At 39.9% G+C, this 24635-nt stretch overlaps 1 protein-coding gene and 1 long non-coding RNA gene across 7 annotated transcripts in view; both read left to right on the top strand.

The window, feature by feature from the left end:
• The window catches only part of PRKG1 (protein kinase cGMP-dependent 1), an 887331-nt gene that overhangs the window by 173009 nt on the left and 689687 nt on the right, over positions 1-24635 (top strand). The gene's annotated exons all lie outside the window — the stretch shown is intronic.
• LOC135972761 (uncharacterized) lies at positions 837-24103 on the top strand. The gene is made up of 2 exons (XR_010589257.1): positions 837-9676; positions 21409-24103. It is a non-coding gene; the product is annotated as an uncharacterized LOC135972761 (long non-coding RNA).

The following is a 24635-nucleotide window of genomic DNA, read 5'->3' as shown; positions in this document are numbered from 1 at the left end:
CCACATACTGTCATCATGATATTTATTTAAAAGGTGTCTTGTAATATTGTGACATCCCACAGGATGCAACCTGAACTGCTGTGTCCTCTTTGTGCTACAGCTTAGGATGCCTTTTACACTGTTTGCTGTAGTGGACAGCAAACCTCTCTGGGCTCTGTTCACTGTCAGCCACCAGGATGCAAAGTCACTCCCAGCTGAGTACGTGAATGCTATGCCCAGTCATCCATGAATATAGGACAACACCCATTTATCCCTTAGTCCCAGCCTTGCGCCCCCTCCCCCAGAAATGCGCATCTTGTACCATTCAGTAGAACACTGGACAGTACAAGCTCATAAATTAGTCCATCATTCCAACGAAGGGTACCAGCCTTGTTGCCTCAAGCGGAGGCTTCCCAAATGCTTCAGCCAAACACGCTGGTTTAGATAAAACAATAAAACAAGTTTATTAACTAGAGAGAGATCAATTTTAAGTGATTTACAAGTGATAAGGCATAAAAGTCAGAATTGGTTACAAAAGAAATAAAAAGATAAAGCCTCAATCTAATTTCTAAACTTTACTAACGCTAATACTTCTAAAAGCAAAATAGGTTGTCTCACCATTAGCTGCAATACATTGCACAGGCTGCTTCTCTTTCCAGACTAGGAGTGCTCCCCTTAGTTTAAAGAAGAACAGGAGTACTTGTGGCACCTTAGAGACTAACAAATTTATTAGAGCATAAGCTTTCGTGGACTACAGCCCACTTCTTCGGATGGGCTGTAGTCCACGAAAGCTTATGCTCTAATAAATTTGTTAGTCTCTAAGGTGCCACAAGTACTCCTGTTCTTCTTTTTGCGGATACAGACTAACACGGCTGCTACTCTGAAACGTCCCCTTAGTTTAGTATTCTTTAGGTATTTGTTGGTGTCAGTGGAGAGGAGAGGTGCCTAAGGCCTTTTCCCCCCGTGTCTTATGTTCTGAGTCTTTTTATTGGAAAAGTATTTGCTGGGTCGTGGGATCAGCAGTTCCATTGCGAATGTGCTCTGCAAGCTGTCCTTCAGGTGAATTGTTTATAATTCCCCTGCTAGTGAAATGCCAATGAAGGTGCCTAGCTGGCATGCCAGTGTGCCTTTGAGAAAATGGTCTGAAGGCATTACTCAGAACTACACTGTATTTCAGTAGCAATCATAAGAAAGATCTCCACAGCTCCATATACAATGTTGATACACACATTTTAACAGGACAGTGAAGTTTAGTAGATTGTGTTTTCAAATGATACCTCACAAGGCATATTTTGTACAAAATATATCATAACCATACACAGTAACGCCTCACTTAACGTTGTCCCGGGTAACATTGTTTCGTTGTTACATCGCTGATCTATTAGAGAACATGCTTGTTTAAAGTTGCGCAATGCTTCCTTATAAGGCTGTTTGGCAGCCGCCTGCTTTGTCCACTACTTGCAGAAAGAGCAGCCTGTTGGAGCTAGCTGGTGGGGACTTGGAACCAGGGTGGACCAGCAGCCCCCCTATCAGCTTCCTTAAGTTCCCTGTGTAGCAGCTGCCCAGCAGGCTATCAACTGCTGGGCAGTTCAGCTGTCCCTCCCGCCACTGCAGTGTGCTGCTCCTGCCCTCTGCCTTGGAGCTGCTCCTGGAAGCCTCCTCCTTGCTGTGCAGGGGGTGGGTTGGGAAGAGGGGTGCTGATGTCAGGGTGCCCCTTCCCCCCCCGCTCCTGCACCCAATCTCTATAGAGCGGGGGATAGGGGCACAACAGGGCTCAGGATGGAGGGAGCTTGCTGGCAGCAGCTGCTGTCTCAACTTGCTGATCTACTTAAAAAGGCAGTGTACTTAGAGTGGAGTCAGCGTACTTAAAGGGGCAATGCGCATCCATCTCTCTCTCTCTCTCTCTCTCTCTCTCACATGCACCACCTGGCACTTTGAAAAGTGGAGGGAATGTTGCGCTCCAGTGGGATAGTGTGGGTTCATCATCACATTCAGTTTCCGCAGGGAATGTTTGCAGCCACTGCCATGCATCTATTGTGTTTCCTCCCTCCATTCATGCTGGCTTGTAGAGTGTGAGGCTACATTAACAATATGTTTAACCCTTGAGGGTTCAGCCGAGTGCTAGTTCATCATTTAGCAGTAAGGCATTCCTTGGGAAATATCCCACCCTCTGACTCCCCCACCTGAACCAAGTTTCACAATCATCATTGCTGTGTACAGTATTAACGTGTGTGTGTGTGTGTGTGTGTGTGATATATATAATATATATATATATATTAATTAATTTTAAAAAAGTATTTTGTCTGGCAAAAAAAAATTTCCCTGGAACCTAACCCTCCCCCCCCCCATTTACATTAATTCTTATGGGGAAATTGGATTCGCTTAACATCATTTCACTTAAAGTAGCATTTTTCAGGAACATAACTAAACGTTAAGTGAGGACTTTCTGTACAAGTGGTGAAACTGGGTACAGGGTGTCACGTGGGGTACAGTGTATCACAAATATATAATTGGAAAACTAGTAACTCACTGATCATTAATATCTTGTGTGATGTGGAAAATATATGGAAAATTATAACTATGTACTGGAAATATGTTCTGAAGATGTGTCTGGCAGCATAATGCACCCCAACCCAGACAAAGGAATGTAGTTTCACATGCTTGAATGTGGCTCCAATGTAAATTGTCCAAGAAGAGACAATGGAAGTATATTTACATAAAATGTAAACCAAGCCATCAAACTAGTGGGGGGAAATAGTTATTTAACTATCACGACAGGCAGAGGAGACTGGAAAAATTAACATGGTGTCAGCCCCTTAGTGGACACAACAAGCTGAGCCCCCCAGAAGGGCTTCCTGACTTTGAAACCAAAGATAAGCTTTGAAAATATAAGCAGAGACAGTGAGCCATTTTTGGCATCCTTCACCGGAGGAGACAAAGAAACCAAGCACGTTGGGCTGGTTTGGATCATGGCTAAAGACTGGCGTTGGCTGTTCACTATGCACTGTTGTATTTTATTCTTTAATTAACAGGTGGAAGAATGACTGCGGTGATAAAGCTATTCTGAACAAAAGACTCCAGTTTGTTAACTTAAGTTTTAGTCTGAGAACACATTTTTGCTGTTTCTTTGTAACCATTTCTTTCCCAATTTTTTTCTCCTTGGTATCACTTATGTATCTATTTTGTTAATAAACTTAATCTTGGTTTATCGTAGAACCATCTCAGTGCAGCGTTTCAAACTGAAGAGTAAAATCCTCAGCCAGACTAGCATCGGATGCTGTGTTCTGTCTCTTTAAAGGAGCAGCACACTTAGTAAGGTTTTGTAAGTGAGAGGAACTGAGCACAGCAGAGATGGTTTTGGGGAGATTCAGGAAGGTTTTTGGTGTCACCCTGCCAAGGAGTAACCAGGCTTGAGAAAGCCAGGGTGAGGTCACTGTGCTTCCGGTGTCCGGGCTCTAAGCCAAAGCTGCACAGCACAGAAGCACCCAGGGTTACAGCGCAGACAGCTTCACAAGCCCCTTACTGATATGGGCCAACCCCCAAAACAGCATGGGCAGGAGAATATAGTTTTATTGATGCATTTTTCTAAATGTTTTCATTACGTTGTGTTAATTTTCCATTATTCAAAATGACTTGCTGCTTATTTTTTCTCAGTAAATGTGTATTGATCAAATAATTTCCTATTCAAATCCCTCTTTCCTAGAAAATAAAATTATATGTGCATTTGTCATAGGCTTATTCTTGTTAAGTTGATCATTTCAGAGGTTATGCAGGGTTATGTCTTCTTCTAACCCTTCATTCTTTCAAGGTGACATTTCCTAATTCATTTATATTCCTGTTAATTAAAGAATAAAATACAACAGTGCATAGTGAACAGCACAGCTCATTATTAAGTGACACCAGAGGTGATATCACGAGCCGTCTTCTTCTCTTCATTCACTTTCAGTACACAACTCAGTTGGTTGTAAGAACACAGTCAGATATATTTGCAGTGTATGCCGACTGTGGCTATTATACATTTTGTAAAGATATAGCCTTAGCCTCTGGATTTCCTCTACATTACTTCTGTCTTCAAAAATCTAGTTTCTTGTAGATCCTAGACATTATTAAATGTCCTTGTGTACAATAAGAGCTATCATAAAGCATGTGCATAGCTTTGTTTGTTAGGAGCTACAAGAAGTTGTGTGGCCTCTTAAGGAATCACACGAAGTGAATCAGAGATTCAAAGCTACAGACCAATGCAAAACTTGAATTAAATGCAGCCTATTAATCTAACGTGGTTATTAAAAACTTTTGGGGAGTCAGAATGAGTTTCCACGACACAGAGGAAAAAATGGGTGAGGTAATATCTTTTATTGGACCGACTTCCATTGGTGAAAGACACAAGCTCTTAAGTCATACAGAGCTCTTCTTCAGGTATGGAAAAGTTGCTCAGAGTGTCACAGTTAACACAAGATGGAACAGATTATTTGAGTGTAAGTAATTAACACATTTCAAGGGACCATTCAAGATGAAGTGGTCAATACCTCTGCAGTCATAGGACAAAAAGTGGGGGGGTGGATTTAGTGGGTTACAGATCGTTGTAATAAATCATAAACCCAGTGTCATTATTCAGACCATGATTTTTACTGTCTAGTGAAGTTATGAATTTAAGCTCCTGGGTTCGTCATTTCCTTGACTGAGAGGTCAGCTGTGGATTGATCGTTTTGTGAAAAGTGTTCACCCACAGGTGATGTGGTGTTTTTGTCTTTTATCATTTTCCTGTGTAAGTTCATTTGAGAGTGTAGTGATTGTCTAGATTCATCCACATGGTTATTGGGGCATGCTGGATGAGGTGCATCATCCATTGTGATACGCATGTTTAGGGCCCATGGACCTTGAAAGGTGTGTTGTGGGGGGTATTGATCATTGTATGGTGGAGATATGTCTGCAGGTTTTGCATCTGTTCTAGCTGGGTCTGGGGCCGCTTTGAGTTGGTGGGTCCTGGCCGGTGGGGAGCTTGCTTCTTATGATGAGGTTGGGGGCTTGTTTGAAGGCCTGAAGAGGGAGTTGAGGAAAGATGTCTTTCAGGTTCAATTGTTTAATGACAGCTGATATGGGTTCCAGTTGGGCTGGTAGGTTAGAATTAAGGGTCTGTGGTTGGAGGCATTTTTTTCATATTGAAGCAGATTCTCATGGGGATTTGGATGGCCCATTCCATGATGAAATCTACTTCTCTGTCATTGTCTGGTGAAAGCTGTTTAAGTGTGTTAAGGTTTGTATCTTAGACTTTCTCCTTGGAGCATATTCTGTGATATTGGAGTCCCTGGCTGCAGATAACAGATTTCTTGGTGTGTTTGGGCTGGTTACTGGATCTGTGAAGGTAAGTGTGGTGGTCCGTGGGTTTCTTGTATAGAGTTGTGTGTGGGGTTCCATTGTTGAAGCTGATTGTGATGTCCAGGAAGTTAATAGTGTTGTAGATAACTCTCTCTCGAATACTTCCACACCAGGATGGACCTTGAATGCGTGGGCAGTGGGTAGGACAGGCTAGGGGAGACTAAGCTGACCCGCTGCCACTAGCCTGGGCCATGATGGCCCCGCCTGCGTTCCTCCTTACTCCAAACCTTCACCGAGTCCCCCACTGCCTGGTGAGTCCCTTCTCGCTCCTCTCCTCCACTCCACCCCTGCCTCCGGAGGTCCCTGCCACTTACCATGTGCGTTCCTCCCTGTGAGACCTGCTCGCCACTCATTGCGTCCCTCCTCATTCCCCCTCCCCTGCAAGACCTCCTGCTCACCAAGTCCCCGCTCACCCCTCCTCCTCCTGAGACCCCCCCTGCCTGCTGCGTCATTCCTCTCCTCCATCCCCCTCCCCCACGAGACTCTCCAGCCCGCTGCTTTCCATGCCCCTCCTTATCCCCCCTGTTAACGCAGGGGAGGGAGGTGGCGGTGGGGGGGGCGAGGAGGGAGTGGGGCCTAGGGCACAGCAGAGGTGGAGTGTGGGTGGGGCTGTGGGCAAAAGAGGCGGGGCTGTGGGCAGAAGAGGCGGGACAGGGTGCTAGCCTCCCCCAGAGGAAGCTTCACCTTCCACCCACGTGTGAATGGTCTCTACAATATGTGAGAGACAAGTTGGGCGAGGTAATCTTTTTTTTTTTTGGGACCAACTTCTGTTGGTGAGGGAGACAAGCTTTTGAATTACACAGAAGAGCTCTGTGTAGCTCAAAAGCATGTCTTTCTCACCAACAGAAGTTGGTTTTTAAAAAAAAGGGATTACTCATTCACCTTGTCTCTCTAATATCCTGGGACTGACACAGTTATGACAACACTTCCTCTTTACAATATGTGTTAACTACTTACGCTGAACAATCTGTTCCACCTTGTGTTTAGCTGTGGCACTTTCCCTTCTCAGTACCTTTCTCAGGTCTGAAGAAAACTCTGTAGCTCAAATCCTTGTTTCTTTCACCAACAGAAATTGGTCCAATAAAAGATATTACCTCAACCACTTTATCTCTCTAATATTCTCAGACCAACAACATTGCAAATTTCCGCAACACAGGTAGTTGAAAACTAGAGAATTACAATATAAATATGGTACTTGTATTCCTAAACCTTTCTTGTTTTATAAAGGACACAGTTTAATTTTCAGTTATAGCTTGTCTCAGATTCAAGTTCCGTAATCACTTGGGTTTTCAGGAGTGAACTATTATATCTCCGCTTGCATTCCAGCAATAAATTAAAATCAGTAGAAATTGGTTGACTAAAACCCTATATACCAGTTTTAAAATGTAGATTACAAACTATTGAACATATTTAACTTGGAAATTAATATTTGTGATGATATGAACATTGATGTGGGGAAACCTTGAACCATATATTGGTCACCTTTGATTCTACAACAGATCAGAACTTTTCATTCCAAATCTTTTTCATTAAAAATGTTTTAGTATTTGTCTAAACAGATTTCTGATGGAAATGTCTGGTTCTGACAGTATTTTAAGTTTTTCCAACAAAAACCTAAAAAATACTAATAGTCAAACAATTTTCAGTTTTCAGACTTCTGATTAAAACCTTAGGACTTCTGAAGAAAAAAGTCAAATAAAATGAAAACTTTTTAGTTTTAATCTAAATATTCCACTGGGACAAAAAACATTTCCCAATCAGCTATAATTAATTCCTTTTTGGACCTGAAACGGAAGTCATTCATGAAAACATGAATTTCTTCAAGTATAACAATAACAGTAAAATAGTTTATGATCTAAATGGTATCTCTATGCTGTAATTAAACATCTCAGGTTTATGGGGCTCGGGTTAAGGGCTGTTTAATTGTGGTGTCGATGTTAGGGCTTGGGCTGGATACTCAGGTTTGTGAGGTGGGAAGGGTGGCTCTGGGACCCTCCCCACCTCACAAACCCGAGTATCTACACCACAATTAAACAGCCCGGGTCCCCAAGTCAGCTGACACGGGCTAGCTCTGGGTTTTTAACTGCAGTGTAGACCTATCCCAAATGCCCAATAATCTCCTTATCAAGTTACTTTGCATATATCTTCATTACTGATGAAACATTCTTCAAAATAGTCTATCTGAGAAAGAAACTAATAACCATGTTTTAAATTTCCCAATTTAAAAAGAAACAAAGTGCAGAAACAAATATTCATCCATTCTTTTTCACCGGTTGTGCTTTTTACTTTAAGTCAGAAGGGTCAAAAAGTAGATCTCATAAAAAGGGCAAGATTGCTCTTTTTATAATAGTTAAACAGTATATTTGAAAATGTGTGGTTTCTGACTATCCGTATACATCTCCCTCTTCATGCCTGTAGAAAGGACCGATGAAATGCATCCAATTATACTGAAATTGAACCAAACAGATGTTCATATTACTCATCAGTATGGCGGGTAGCCAAAGAGCAGTAGTTGTATATTAGACTTAATATTATAACAGAGAACCTTACAGAGAGGACAGTAGATTCAGTTAATGCTTTTTATCCTAACAGAACAAGAATAGCATACAACTGTCAGACATCCTGCAGGGTATAAACCAGAAACATTCCAATCTCCTACAGTTCATGTTTGTGTCTGACTGGGGAACAGTAGGGAAAAGTTCATAGACCTCTGTTTGCTGCATTCCACTTTGCTGCTTTTTTTCCCTCCCTGCTTCGAAAGCCTTTTTATAAATTGGTAGCAATATCCCAAGCCAAAAATATGTGAGTATTGCTTTAACATTTGGCAGAGAGCTATATATGATCATTTAGTTGAATCACTTTGTTAGATTGCAAACATGGCAGACAAACCACGTATTTACAGTATATTGACACAACAGGATTAAATGATAATACACCATTCCCTGTCATTATACATGTATATTATCTTAGGTTTACTTACTAACATATTTTCCCATCAGAAAAGTGGCAACAATGTAGGGGTCACTGTTCAAGGAAAAAGCACATACAATCCATTTACCCATATTTGAGCCACTTGAGAAATGTTTGTTACAGTAGAGCTCAGTAGTGGAGGGTTCATTTTCATGGTAACTTACATGAATGAGGAAGCTGCTTAAATTCTTTCTCCTGTAAATCAATCTGTTCCTGATTTCTTTTACTGGAAAAAAAAAAAAAAAAAAAAAAAGAGAAACGTCGATCTCCTAGTATGGAGTCAGCAGGGAGGAGAGTGAGAGTACAAATAGGAAGAATTTAGCAAGAACATGAGCAATCTTTTTATTTATTTTTATTTTTTGGGTTTAAAACACACAAAAATTCCCCATACGTATTGCACTAGGTGTCTTAACAATTAATTAAAACTAGCAATAACACAATGATGACCATCCAGCAGCTTTTAGCTCTCATTCTGGCAGCAAATTGACTCAAGCAACCAGTAAATCAAAGCAAAAGAAGATAAGTGCTATTGAATAGCCCTGAAGCCAGATTTTCAGCAACCTCTATATTCTTGTATACAATGTAATTGTTTGCATTCTTGTTTCCTTCACACAGGCATTCCACCCCCCTCCAAAAAAAAAATCACACTGTAATTAGGAGAAAAAACTGTTTTGTCTTTGTTTCATGCGTGTGTCTGTGTGTATAGTCAGTTATAGCTCCCTTTCTAATCTGATTTGATCCTCTCAATCTGGTCATGTCAAAGCACAGAGAAAACTGATGTTTAAAAGATATATCTGCATTCTTCTATTAAATCTTGGCAGGGCTAGTCCAGCTGTCCTGTTGTGCCCACAAAAACTGCTCTCTCCCTCACGCAGTGCTTCCTGACTGTCGGCTTTTGAGGAAAATACACCCTATTGTGAGTATAGTGTAGCAGGGTTGGAAATATGCAAACTACCTGTGAAAATATCAAAAATCCTTCCTTCCAGCAGTGAAAATTGAGCTTCTTGTTATGACACTGTTACACGCATACAGTGAAACAATAGGCTGCTGTATTAGACAACCTTAAGAATCTTAAGAGTCCACTTAAAAGTGCTGCCAAATGTGTCGAGTACAATTCTGCAAAAAGACCACTTCATTTAGCAACTGATTTAGTCTGCTCATTGCTTGAGAGGTTTCATATGTTTATATACATTCTGAGTTACATATTTCCAGGAAACAGAGATGATGTTTTGGCCAATGTTGGTGTCCAAGAAGCTGTTTTCTGGCTAATGAGATGTTCTGCTCCCTTATAGCATGTGCAAGGTTCCAATCACCTGGCAGCTCCACAGACATGACTCTGCCATCACTATGAGTAAGTCATAAGCAAAATCTAAATTATGCACTGTGATAATCCATAAGTATATGCTGACTATACAGGACCCATATTTGTTAGCCAACCGAAAACACAAAATCTGCTTCCTCCCCTCAAAATCCGCTTCCCCACCGTGTCTGAACGATTGGAACAAACAAAGGTGCTGAGCACCGAGCAGAGGAGCATTTATCAATGCTGAACTGCCTACTGGAGTGACTGAGTAAGAAGAACAGCTTGGTGGAGTGCTGTGCTCTCTCAGAACCAGGGGCATCTGCTGACGTGGTCATTTTTCTGTCTCCTACTTTTATGACACGTTACTTCTCCCCATTTCTTTGTTTTGTTTTTAACTATTTGAAGCAGCATCTCCTGCCTGTTTTCTGTTCCATATTCTGCTTTTCCCACTCTCCCTACCCATTGACTTTCCTCTCTGCGCTACAGCACAAGGCCCTTTAATTTGTGCTTGTACCTAGTAGACTTTAAAGTGAAATGTAGCTAGTTTGGGATGTTCCATTGTGCTCAGATAAGGGGCAGGGAGTGATGCTGTGTGACCAGAAAAGTGAAACTTGTTCAAGACAATACATTTCTGTAGGGATGCCGACAAAATAAAAAAGCTATGTTGGAGAAGGGGGAAGGCTAGGAAGAGAGACAACTAGCGAACAAGTCCTGGGGAGATGCTGCAAATAGTGGTAGATAGGAGACATTGTGGATGGGAGAAAGGAGTTACCTACATTATGGACCTGTTTGACGTTGGCATTTTGGCAGGCCTGTATCAGGTCTGATGTACTCCATCTAGCGTAAGGTAATCACGTCTGTGTACACGTCACACATCACAAAAGGCATAAAACAATCAAATTGCAAAACTGACTCTCATTATGGAGTGAGTCCCTGTACTGGATATCTATGGGGTTTTGGATAGTAAGGTTGGGAAAGAGTAGAGCTGGGGAGATGCTGATCTCCATTACATGTTTTCCTCCAGAGGTGGCAGATAGTTAAACATTGATCCTCATTTACACTAATGGTACTAGACACAGCATCAGTTGAGGTTTTTGATCTGCATCCCTCTTGGGAAGGTGTGTTTTGCATGGGGTGGGCAGTCACTGGAAAGGGGACACCGGAGCAGTGCAGATCAGATGGGCAGTTCATAAAACTTGAGTTTCCTTCCCCATGAATTCCCGTGATCCATGGGACTAGAAGGTCAAACTCCCTGCTTCCATGAGGAAGTACTATACTGGGCCTAACAATTTGTTTGTTCACACAAGAAATAGTTCTTTTGGGCTAGATCCGGGAGTCCTCATTCAGGCAAAATACCACAAGGAGTTCAGAATCACGTCTTTTTCAAGAAATATATTGGTTTATATAGAAAAAGAAATGACAGGAGAATCTGATGTTATAGGTTGCTCACACCCTCTTCAAGCAATCAGAATCTTTAGAACTGAACCCTGATATAGTTTAATATTTGCAACATTTCTCATCTACCAGAATCTGATTCTTTTTTATTACCTAAGATTTAATTCCTATGGATAATAAATTAATAGGTGCAGCACTTCTGCCTAATGATGGAAAACTAAGCCAGTTCTCTCATTAAAAAAACCCACAGGTTTTAGTTTGCTCACTGTCTAAACAAACGTCACAGGAATTTCAAGCATATTAAATAATTGTGGCAAGTCAGATCCTTATTGTATCTATACTGCAGTAAATGCAGACTTCCATTTTATTTTCCTTGTAGTCCATCCATGAAGATAATATTGCACAAGAGTTCTGGGGTTTATATGTGGTGTTTTGCGTTGGAATTTCCTTCATAGTGACTTAGTGTTCTATTATTCTTTAATATGTGAGCAGAATCCTTTTCAGGGAACAGAATACAAGGCATGAAAATGCAGACTGCCAATTTACCCTGTCTTGCTCCTATTTTATTAGTGGTAAATAGAAGGTGAAAACGGACCCAGTATTTGTACAATTTTTTTTCCTGCCTGAGGAGCATTATCTTGTACTACCAGAAGTAATTCATCTTAGTAGTTCAAAATATTGTTTGTTTTCAGTTTACATGGGCATATCTAGAAAAAATATGACTCTAAAATTGTGCATTTTTTATAACTTGAACTTTGTTCTAGAATATTTACAAAATATATTTTGCATGGTCCAAACTGTATTCTTCTGAATAGGCTAATCGGTGGCCATAAAACAATACAAACTGTTAGGATGCTATTTCAGAAAAATTGGATCCGGCCCCAAGCCATACACCCTAGAAGTTTCCTTTTCCTTGTGTGACAGAGTGCTTTCTATTCATGGATCAGTCTGCTGTCTATCATAAAGTGAAAGCAATTACAAATGGCACTTATGAGTTTACTAAATTAGCATTCTGCATTATCTTGAAAGTAAAAAGAGATTCTTTCCAGAAAAAATGTTTTTTTCTAACCACTTGTAGGATGTAGTATTGTAGGATGGCTGGGTGTTGAAATAGCATTGAAATTTTTGGTGCTCTAAACTGCATATTTTACATACCTAATCATAGGACTCAGCTTTTCAAAGAGAATGTTATTCTGTTTGTTTTGGGAATTCAACCATTTTGCTTTAGGAGCTTCTTGCAGATAGAGACCTCCTTAGTGCCCAGCTACAGGCTATCCTTTGGCAGCAGCACACCCCCTGACATTCTGTCTCCTACAGTAACTTTCTCAGTGTGTCCCAGCATTCAGCAATTACTATTACATATATTTCTATTTCCCCCCTGCTAAAATGCAGCTTAGTTTTGGTGTCTGGCCATGTCCACCAAACTTTAGACTTCTAAAAGTTGATCATCCCAAATGATCATATGTCATTATATCCTTTGGCTGTTGTAGTCTAGCTGATTGTCTTTGAGGTTTTTCTACAGATAGTAGTACCTCCTCTTGTACTGACATAGTCTTATATCCTGATGACTCTAGCTGATTATGTCTTCTTCCAAATGTTCTAAAATGGAGTCATCAGCATGCAGTTTAAGATCAGTAGGTCCCAATCCCTCTGGAGATGGCTGTATATCACTGGAGCTGTTAATGAATTTACTTGCTTCTCTGTGCAGAATGTTTTTTGTCTTGTACCAGGAAGACCATATAAGCTGGGTCAACTGATGAAACTGGTTCTGTTCCAAAAATCTTCTCTTTCTGAGCTTTGAGTCTTCTAGAACAATCTGTGATTCCTTCAGTCTTTTTCTGTGAAGAAGCTCCCTTAATTTGGAAACATCTTTCCTGTTGGATGGCTCTTGACTTTCCTGTTCAGAAATAATGCAGTCAAAGGGCATGAACAGGTTGTGATTAATGATGCTACTTCTCCCTGCTCCACTTTCTGATTTAACCTCAGACACGAGGCTGTCTTTTCTTTGTCTCTCAGTGACTATATGAACCTGATCCTCCCAAAATGCTCAACATTTTCCTGATTCTCCCTTTGCTGACAGATTCCTCACCAACATGCAGTCACCAGTCTGAAGCTCAGGTTCTTGCACTTTTCTGTCATAGTATTCTTTTCCTTAGTAACTGATTTCCAAATATTTTTTGTGCAATATAGTAAGCTTCTTTCATCTGCCTCTTCCAGTGTTCAGCATATCACTCATCTGTGTCACTTTCTTGATTTGGACTCAGTCCAAATAACAAGACAGTAGGTAGCTTTGGGTGTTTCTCATTCAAAAAGGAAGACTCTTCTTCACCCTTGATCAATCTGTCACTTTACTAATTGTGCAATTATAGGCATGCACCACTTTGTGCTGATACTCCTTCCAGTTTGATTTCTTGTCTTTCTCAAGAGTTCTGAGCATAGAGAGTACAGTTCAGCTAAAACACTCAGCTGGATTTACTTGAGAATGGTAAGGAGTTGTTTTAAATACCTATGTATTCTTGGAGTTTTTTAAGCAGCTGGTTCTCAAATTCCTTTCCTTGGTAATGGAATATTTTTGAAGGAAATATAAATTTCATTGTAAAGTCATTGACTATTTTCTCAGCAGCAGTTCTGCCAGACTTATTTTTTGTAGGGTCTGCATGAATAAATTTTATGATATTATGCACCGTCACCAGGATGTATTTCTACCTTATTGGATGTGGAGCTTGCCAAGCCAATTTGCAGCACCCTCATCAGTGAAGTGTAGAGCCTCAGACCATCATCAAATCTGATTAGAGGGCACTCATCAATGATGTGTGACCTTGTCTGTCTCTCTTTGGACACAGCTGCATGTAGGGTCCTTTCCTTGGCTCCAGATGTGAAGGTTGGCTGCACGTTGATCTTGGCCTGTTTGAAATTGGCTCAGAAAGCTCCATGAGTGGCGTGGTAAATCAAAGGTGGATACACATATTGTCAGGTCAGTTATAAGAGACTGGTTTCTGATGTCAGCTGCAGATCATTCTTCACACCACATCAATATCACAGAGAAATCTAGGCAGGGCAAGTGGGGCCACAATGGGTGCCTCGATGACAAGCACACTCTTGGGTGGTCAAAGATGTGCTAGGATTGAGTTTGCCCTGATCTTCTCAACCATTTAGGGTGTATCATCCTCATAACAAATGTGTGGAGGAGTGATGTTGCTTAACTCGGGGAGCCACAGTACTGGTGTGGGTTGAATTATTCCACTTATATGCATGGTTGAGTGCAGCTTTGTGTCAACCAACTTGATAGGAGACAAATGGAGCCAACCAGAGCTATGACTAGAAGCACTTAGTTTAGGCAATGTTATCACATATGTTAGATAGTTATTATCACTATAGACTGTAAATGAAGGTGATTAGAAAGGTTCAGAGATTACCTCTTCTGCTTCTAACTCACTTTAGAACTAGAAAATTCAGTTTCCCAGAATGCAAGTGTAGTTCTTCTTTGTAGGCGTCAGAGTTCTGGATCTATAGGCCCCAAAATCACCTTCTTAAACTGGTACAGAACAGCCCCCAAGTCCTCATTTGAGTCATTAGTATGCAAGGTGATTGGTTTCTGGAAATCTGGGTAGGCCATGATTGGAGGAGTGGGCTGAGCATGAATCAGTTGTTCTAAACTCCTTGATGTGGTTCTGTCCATACCACATTGGTTGGCAGATAGCTGTCCGGTTCCTTTCACATTTTTGTCTTTTTCTTTAGGAAGCCAGGATGTTAGGTACTGGAAAGGAGATTGTGCAGTGGTTTTGCCACCCATGAAAAATCCTTTATAAATCCCCTGTAATAGTTAAGAAACCCAACCATATTTTTTTTCCTTCCCTCACCGCGGAAGGAGTCTTTTCTTTCAAAACCTGTGCAGCAGCTATGTCTTTTGGATCCCTCAGCTGACAATATCCTTCCACAGTACCATATCTCCTCCTTGAACAAATCTCATTTGGTTGCAGTTTGCCACCACTTTTATGCAGACTTTTGAAAACTTTCCTAACATCCTCCATACAGATGAGCACTCATGAAGGCAGAGTGTAGAAATTTCACCTGTCAAATACTCCAGGCGTGCTTCCATGCAGCACTGGAATGCTGCAGAGGCATCAGTGAGTCCAAAAGGAATGTGAACCCATTGATATCCCCAGGCTGTAATGAAGGTAGTCAGATGTGTACTTCCCTCACTTATAAATGATGATAAGCTTTACCATGATCAAATACCATGCATTTCCACCTAAGTTGAATCTCTTGAATTCTGAGTATAGGATTTCTATCTGGAATAATTTTTGTTGATGTTTTTGTTTAACTCTATAATCCATACTTAGTCGTAAGATGCCATCTTTCTTTCTGACACAAACCATGGGTGAAGATTATGTTGACTTACATTTTTTTATCCAGCCTCTTACAAGATGATGTTTTATATAGCTCTTCACTTCTTTATACAATGGTCAGGGGATGGCATTATATGTTTCATGGACAGGAGTCTTAGCCAGTTTAATATCTATTTTCAATATATGCTGCATCTGAATCATCTCTTGAAAAGGTGTTGCATTCTTTGCTCAGCATTCCTCTGACTTCCTGTTCTTTTTCTGAAGTGTTGCAGGAGGGTCCCATATTTCATTAAAGGTTTGTGATGTGCCTTTATGTTCAACCAGCAATATTGATTGGTTATTGTAATGTTCATTTCCTTTCAATCCCACTTTCTGGCTTCTGTAGTAATTGCAAGGATAGATAGTCTCGACCAGCTATAAACAAGGTGACATTGTGTTCAGTGACATTCTTGACATTTACTTCAATCTGATGAGATTTTCCTTTTGGGAGACTATTTAAGTGTTCTGTAATATCCAGACCTTCAGGCTATGATGCTGTTTCATTTGGAATAAACAGTATGATGTCTCCATCTGTGGAATTGTTTCTTGCTATACACATCACTTTAATGGTTTGTCCTCTTGGAATAGCGATCTCTCTTGTTTCTATCTGTTCAAATATCCTTTGTCCTTTTGTTCTTCTGCTGTATTAAATTAATTATGTTTGCTCGATTTACCACCGTGAAGAGCTGTGGTTAAAAAAGGAGCATTAGCTGTTCCTTGAATCATTCTAATAATTTCTTCAATGATGTTGCTTTATCTCCCCACAACTCACTGTCATAGGGACACATATCTTAATAGTATGATTGGCAGTAGGCAGTGATAAGCAGAATTCTATTTCAACCCAACCTTCAGAAGGAACTTTAGTGCCATTCACTGCTTTTATATCTAGTCTTTCTTCAATATCTAACCATTCTTCAATGGGTCTTAGTTCCAGCTCTGGAAGATGGTCATCTTTCCATTGTTTGTCAATAATTGATATCTGGACGCCTATGTCCCATGATGCTGTTACTTTCCTATCGTTGAGATTGTACCACACTAAACACTTTATTCCAACTCACTTGGCAACTTCTTGCTATTTAGAAGCATTTACATTTAAAACTTTGATGAGCCACAGGATTAGGTAATTTATTACTGTTCTCTCTAGAGCTTTGCTGGGTTTGGTGGATAGTTTTGTTTTCTGTAGTGCTGTAGTTGACAATTCCTTGAACAATACCTTCCTGAAGACCCCTTGAACACTGCATAAATTGTCCTTTGTCTCCTTTTTATTGGCAAAATTATTGTGACTCTCTCTCATTTCCCAATTGCTAGTATTGACCTCATACCCAATGTTCTCTTGTCCATTGTGTACTGCTACCACACTCATAGCCATGACTGCATCTTTCAATTGACTTACTTCATGGGCAATTTTGACAGTGTCTCTGGTAACTCTTCCACGTTTGTCCTTTCTGGTTAGCATAATATAGGGAATTGCTATAGGTCTTTCCTGAACTCATGGTCTTTGACATTTTTGATTGCTTCATTGTTCTGTTCCATCTGAGTAGCTAATGAATTTGGCTTTGACAGTTGTTCTTTGAAAGTAGAGAAATCTTTAATTTCTCCTTATTTCAAAACAGATTACATAGCATTTATTTGTAATAGCTTCAATTGTCCTGATGCTTAGTTTTTGCGGGTGCTCCATTTCAATGCTACAGGTAGTATGCATTTTTTTCCAACAAAAGTTCATCAGATACATTTAAATACTATAAGTATGGTTTTAGGTCAGCTGTAATATTCTCATTATGTAACCTAGATAAAATAGACTGTAGAAACTGACTTTGGACTAAGGCTGATACTTTAGTATAGACTCTGTCTTCTCTGATGCAAAGATAATTTTTTGATGAAGATCCATTGCACACACCAGGAAATCCAGTAGAGTCTCTTTAGGTTCTTGAACAGCTTCAATTAACTGCTTCAAAATAATAAGCATTTTCTTCAGTATAATGTGTTGTAGGAACTGACTTTGTCTGGGCAATGTGAGGTCACTCTTGCCCTCCAGATAACTTCAGAGTTTTAATTCTGGGCTGACTGCACAAATTGCACTTTCTATAATTTCTGGCTCTGGATAAACCCTTCTTTAATCCCTTTTCAATTTGGCATTCCAGACTACTAAATTTAACTTGTCCTTTTGTGTGGAATAACCAGTCTGACCTGTAATTCTGAAATCTTTCCAAGTACTAATAGCAGATTTTGATGGATCTGAGGCTGTTTCCTTATTACTGTCATTTTCAGTAGGCTGCACTGATTCATTTCTCATCCTCTTAGCTCTAAATTACTCTATTGTCTTTTGATGCTGCATCATTACCTGTTCCATGTTCTGACAAACTAGCAAAGCTTCTTTCCACTCCTGAGTGGAGCTTTCCTGCTTAACCTTTTCTGGCTCTGATTTGTCTTTCCCTTTCTGAGTCCGATCATGAAAGTGATCATTCAGATGGAGTAAGATGGACATTCCTTCCTCCTCCATTGAGCTAACAGATTCACTCTCTAAATGCTGGAGAATATACTTGGTCAAACCTCTGTGGCTTTTAATCCTTATGTTTGGCTGCAAATTGCAGAGGATGATCAAACATTCAGTCACACTCAGGGGATTCTGCTCTGCTAGGAGGCACAGGCACCTCTCAGTCTCAAGCAACAAGTTGTTAGTCACCACCATTTTGTGGCCTATTCAATTGCACTCCTTCAAATGGGCCCAGAAAAAATAATCTCAACGGGGCCTCCAAATCTGTTACACCCTTAATCACAAGACTCATCTTTTCAAAGAGAATATTGTTTATTCTGGGAATTCAAACCTTTTGCTTTAGTAGCTTCTTGCAGATAGAGACCTCCTTCACGCCCAGCTAGCCTCATTCATATATGCTGAACATTCTAGCCTCTATGGTAGCTCATTCTGTGTGTCTCCATGCTGTTCTTAAAGGGACAGCACCCACTCATTATATTTATCTCTCTATTAACAAAAATATGTACAAATATTATACACCATCTATACAATAGATAAACAAATATTCAAAAGTATTACTAATTATAAATTCTATGAATCTTTTTTCTAAAACACCTGTTCCAGGGACCTCACACAAGCTAATAGTAATTTTGTTACATGTATACTATGTTCATCATATTTTCAAAATCAAATAGTGGGACGCTTTGGTGGGAACATATTTTAGGGCCATGACATCTACTTGAATTCAGTATTTTAAACCATGTGTATACGTCACATTGATCTGAAATCTTGGTTTCCCAACTGTATGAAACCATATGTTATCTATGAACAAAATCCATATGGCTCTGGTGACCATACAGATGAGGGAAGTGAGGGACAGAAGAGCCAGCATGTATTCACCACATTTCCCAATTCTCTTGAGGGCACACAGCAGGGTGCTTGCACTGACGAACCTGGCTTGAGAATGTAGATGTCTATTACTGTGCTGTTGCCTGATAAGTTATGACACGTTTTGGCCTTGAATGATACTTAGCTTGAAATACTTACTATGTGATGAGAGTGGGGGTTGTACAAAATATTAGATGCAAGGTAGAAAATAAGGGCAAAATGGCATGAAATTCCTGGGAGACATAAAGATCTTAGTTTTCTCCCCCATCCACCCACAAAATACATTTCTTATTTTGCTCCTTAATTTTGGTGATTTGGGTTGGCAAATTTATTGGTGGCTCCTACTTTGCAAACTCTAGGGTTTGGAGGTCTCTGGATTTCAGAAAAGGCTCAAGGGTCACACAAAGGGAATTAGTCACCCATAGAATCTCCTACTGATACCAAGGTGGTGTGGAACAGACTACTTGGTCCTTGAATAATATTTTAGCTGTTTGGAAAGCAGTCACCAGGTGGGAGATATTAATATCATTCTGGAGTTGCTGGTTATGGCTACATAGTTAAGATTGCATTGACTCTATTTATATAAAACTATATAATGCCTATTTGTGAACATAAGATCAGCCCTCTTAAGTAACCACGAGTCACTTTTTCATTCAAGTCCTAGTTCTCTTGCAAATTGATGACTGTAATCTTTTCCTCCTTGGCCTGGAGCACTGCCATCTCCCCCACTCAAGTCCTTTAAAAACACCATTGATAAAATCACCTTCCCAGTCCATCCCTCTTATCATGTTGCACATACCCTCTCTCCATTGCAATAAACATGAACTGCTGGTCCTTCCCTTCAAGTCCCTCCACAGTTTAGTTCATTCTTATTTTTCTGATCTTACATCACTGCTTTGTGACCCATCCCTTGGCTCTGACAATAATAGCAGCTTCCCACAGGTATATTCCTCCATGCACAGAAATCCCAGCCCCAAATCAGTTTTCACAGCCACTACTCTGTTTTCCTTCAGATCCTTTCTTAAGACCCACTACTACTGTGACCTTCACAGTAAACTACCTAATGATAGTGTCCAGATAATATCCAGATAGCTAGCCTGTTTATTGATTCAGTATTAACTCTTGTTCACTCATCTCATTTAAAAAACAAAAAGGCTCCCATCTCTTACTACCTAACTAATGTGTTTATCTTGTGTTTCTCTTACTGTCATCCTCTATTTTGTTTTTACCCCCCTGTTGCGTCTTGTTCCTATTTAGATTTTAAGCTTTTTAGTGCAGGAAATGTCTTATGTTTGTACGGTATACAGCACAGTAGGGCCTGATCATGGCTAGGGTCTTTGAGTGCTACTGTAGTGCAAATAAATAATGTTTTCCTGTATCAACATATAGTTCTGGACGCTGAAGGACAAGGAAGGAATTCTGATAATGCAGAGTTTGGATAATGGAGCAGAGACCCCCAGCTGTGGGAGAGGTCCCCTTGTAGTTGAACAGCTCCACAGCAGTGCAGGGAACCCTCTGCAGCCCCTCTGTTACAGCATTGAGTGAGCGGGGATGTGAGGTGGAGCTGCAAAGGGCTCCCTGTGCTGCTACAGCGCTGGTGATACCCTTTCCCTGCAGGCACAAGGTGCAGGGAAGGTTGCGGTCCTGGTGGGTAGGGTGACCAGCTGTCCCGATTTTATAGGGACAATCCTGATTTTGGGGGCTTTTTCTTATTTAGGCACCTATTACCACCCCACCCCGTCCTGATTTTTTACACCTCCTATCTGGTCACCCTACTGGTGAGGCAGAGCTGAATTCTGGCTGAGGGAACTCTGCTCTGCCTTGCCAGGACCACAGCCTTCCCTGCATCTTGTGCCTCTAGGCACAAAGTATCACTAGCCCTGCTGCAGTGCAGGGTGCCTTTTGTAGCCTCACTGTGTCATGGGAGAGAGTGAGCGGGCCATGACAGCAATGCTGCAGACAGGTCCCTGCGCTGCCACTCCTGCCTTCTCAATTATCCCAACTCCTGATTATCTGAATAAAATCTGTGTCCCCCATGCTATTTGGATAATTGGGACCATATTGCATATTCATTAATCTTTCCATCCCCTCATTTCCAACATACACTTCCCTAGGCCAATTCAAATGCAGCCCAAATCTTTCATGAAAGTTCTATCCAAAAATAGTAGAAGGTTATATTTTCAATTTTCTTGTTTGTTTGTTTTTTAAATACCTGGATCCCTGAAGGATCAGTTCAGAAGATATAGTGATAAAAATCTCATAATCCTAGTCTCTTTTCTTTTACCAACGGATCAAATTTAAAGCTTGAAGTTGATAAAATGTGAAAGCTCTGGAAAGCTCAACAATGAAAAAAATTCACTCAAGTCCAATAGGAAATTTATCCGCTTCTAACATTTTGGAGTCCTTATGCCAAGCAGATGTCTACTTTAAACTGTAAAGCATCTGGTTAAAGTATTGCTTATAGCACCCCCTAGTCAAAAACAGTATCATAATTAGTTGCTAAACATTTTAAATTAATTCTTCAGCAAAGCCAATTGATATTTTCAAAGGAGGCTTAACTCACTATAGTGCAATATCTAGCAGGTAAATAAAGGATTTACCCCAGAACCCTACATTTGTAATGTTTTTCTCTGCAGATGTGTATTCTAGAAAATGAAGTTCCCAGCAAAATGGAACATAAATGAACAGGACAAAACATTCTGAAAGCAGTGGGAGCTACCAGGAGAGAGAACAGCTTTTACTCTGCATTAAAAGCTCCAAAATGTATGTGATGACTATCATTGCATTGTATTGTATTATTGTGATGATATGATGCTCTTTGCTATAACCACTTATACAATGCAACAAATGATGGCATCTATAAAAACAGTTAGTGAGGAATATGAACTATTTCTGAATGTGATAAATACAGGGTGTAAGTGGACATCTTGATTAATGGACAAGCTGTAGAGGCGGTAGATGAATTGCAGTTTCTGAGATCATATATATCCAACCAAGGAGGCTGTTCCAAGGAAATCAAAAGATAAGGGATTGCTTGCTCAACTTAAGAAAATGTGGCGTCTCAAGATGTACAAAAGCACGACTGGTGAAAAGTCTAATTTTTCCCACAGCGATTTATGAATGTGAATCGTGGGAAATTAATGCTGCTTACAAGAAAAAATAAACAAATTGTTAAAATGTGGTACTGGTAAAGACTCTTGAGTATCTCCTGGATGGGGAATAAAAAAGGAATGACTGTTAGGGCTGGTCTGCGCTAGGGGAAGGGATCGAGCCAAGATACGCAACTTCAGCTACGCGAATAGCGTAGCTGAAGTCGAAGTATCTTGGATCGAATTACCTGGGGTCCAGACGGCACGGGATCGATGGCCGCGGCTCCCCTGTCGACTGCGCTACTGCTGCTCGCTCTGGTAGAGTTCCGGAGTCGACGGAGAGCGCGTTCGGGGATCAATATATCGTGTCTTAACAAGACGCGATATATCGATCCCGGATAAATCGATTGCTACCCGCCGATACGAAATATTGGAGGGAAACAGATCCTGATGTCAGAAACCAACAGAGGCAAACATATGTACTTGTATCACATTAGACACAGAGATGGAAATAAACCTTGAGAAAGTTATTATGGAAGGAAAGGTCAAGGGGCATCATAGTGTGTGTGGGGGGGGGGGAGGGGGGAGGATCACCAGAGAGGTGATGGATGGATGTGCAGCAGATCACAGGAGGGACAGCTGCTGAGTGCTCAGTTTGGGATGGATGCTGAAGGCTTCTGAAAATTCTGCTATGAAGTCACCAGACATGAACAAATAGATTTACTTACTTTATTGTATCCACAGATGAACCAGTCTGTAGTTAATAGTGTTCTAAGTTTTATGAGGAAGTCAAAGTAGAACTCAGGACTAAAATTCTTGTTTGTATATGTGATATCAATCCCAGGTGTTCCAAAGAAAAAAAGAATCTAATTATAGTAAAACATACAACCATGTCTTTCAATATTTTGCTCATGTCCTTGTCATGCTGATGAATGTGGGGGAAAATAACAAGATTAAAATCCTAAGTAAATATTTTTAACATTTTAAAAAAATGAACGTTTTTCCTTAAAATACAATTTATATAATTTAGAACCAGTTTAACCCCATTCTTTTATAAGACATCATTACCATACATTTTCAACTACTTGTGAGAAGTTTATGGTAACTAAATATATTTGGAATGGTGTTTGACTATACCATGGTCTGATTACACCATTATCTGAACTTGTGAAAATATGTAATGAGTCTCCCTAAAGATTTTTAATTAAGGCGTTTTCATTGAAACACACTGAAATGTAGGGCCAAACCCTAGCTTCATTTACTTCAACTGAGCTACTCCGATTTACACTAGGTAAGGATCCAGCCCAAAGTGAAGAGAATAATCTAACTGTATCTAATATTTTGTCAAAAAATTAATTAGAATATTTTTTTACACTTTCAGAATAAATATATTCATGGAAATATAAAGATTTTCATTCAAAGGAATGTGATTTACTAGGACTGGCAGCTTTTGATAGAAATCAATATTTTTGTTTCCGCTCTAATGCATTTTAAGTTTTAGTGATATATATCAACCAATACGTTTTTGTAGTCGAAAACATTTACTGTAAGTAAATCCCTCAGTCCTGTATTTGTCATGCTTTGAATTTACCCTAAAAAAGGGAAAAATAAAAAGGGATTGTGGACCTCAATGACCCAATTGTCTAATTAGGTGTATAATTATGACTCAACATCTATTTGCCATTTTAAAATAATTTAACAAATGCATTTAATTTAAAACATGTATCCCTTTAATACAGCAACTATGCTAAACCACTTCAGATTATCCATATGCCTTAATTTGAGGAAGGCATAGGTGCTTGATTTGAATATGCTGTCAGTGTACCAGTGTGACATCACATATGCAAAGGATAGAGACTTGTGAAGAAAACATCAGTATTTTTTTAATTTTAATGCTGAACTCAAGGAATATTTAAGTGAGACAAAGCAAAAGTATGACTCAAAACTTCAGTTTGACTTTTATTTAGAACCAAGCGTTTGTTTACATTGTATCGTTATTGGTGAGAACTGCAGTGCTATCTTAATCAGGAAATTTCTATTTCCAACTTCATTTATCACTGATCATTTGTTTTTGTAAGATTTGGTTGTACTTTCCATACATAGTGTGCTAGATTGACAAAAAGCCTAAACATTTGTTAGCAACAGAAGAAAGCTCTGAGGGTTCTTGCATGTGTTCTCAATTATCACTTTGATACACTGAAATGATTTAAATTTATAATAAAAATGTGGAGTTGCAACTGTATATTTTCTTTCCTTGGTTGATTTTCCCCCCCAATCTGCCTCAATTTACTAGCTGAAGCAGTGCACTTAGTTTGGTCCACTCTGAAACTTTCATCTTTTTTCTTCAACAATCAACAATCCTTCATTTATTAATAACTAGGGAAGTGAATGATCTGCATTTCAGGAAAGGTCACTAAAGGACAAGCATGATGTTGCATTGGGAAATGTTTTACTCAGGTAGAAGGCAGACTGTAGTACATTTCTGCCAGCAATAGTAATATGAGAAATCATTTTCTGCCCCCCTTTCTGTGGAAATATAGAAAAAGCAATATTTTTAGTCCAGAAAATTACTGCCTGATATATTTATATTGAAATATTTTCTCTGGTTTACAGTCAAGCAGTAAATTAGTTCCAAGTTTATCTTGTGTACGTATCCTTACATTGACTTGCTTGTTCTTACCTTTGTGATATAAGTGACTTATACAGTCCATCGTTCTAGTTCTGAGCATCTGATTAGACCTTTGCTCATTTTGCATCTTCCCATAGACTTTTGG

Source organism: Chrysemys picta, chromosome 7, assembly GCF_011386835.1.
Source record: "Chrysemys picta bellii isolate R12L10 chromosome 7, ASM1138683v2, whole genome shotgun sequence".
Lineage (NCBI taxonomy): Eukaryota > Metazoa > Chordata > Testudines > Emydidae > Chrysemys > Chrysemys picta.
The sequence above is the reverse complement of the archived record's forward strand: the minus strand, read 5'-3'. Positions and strand labels throughout refer to the sequence as shown.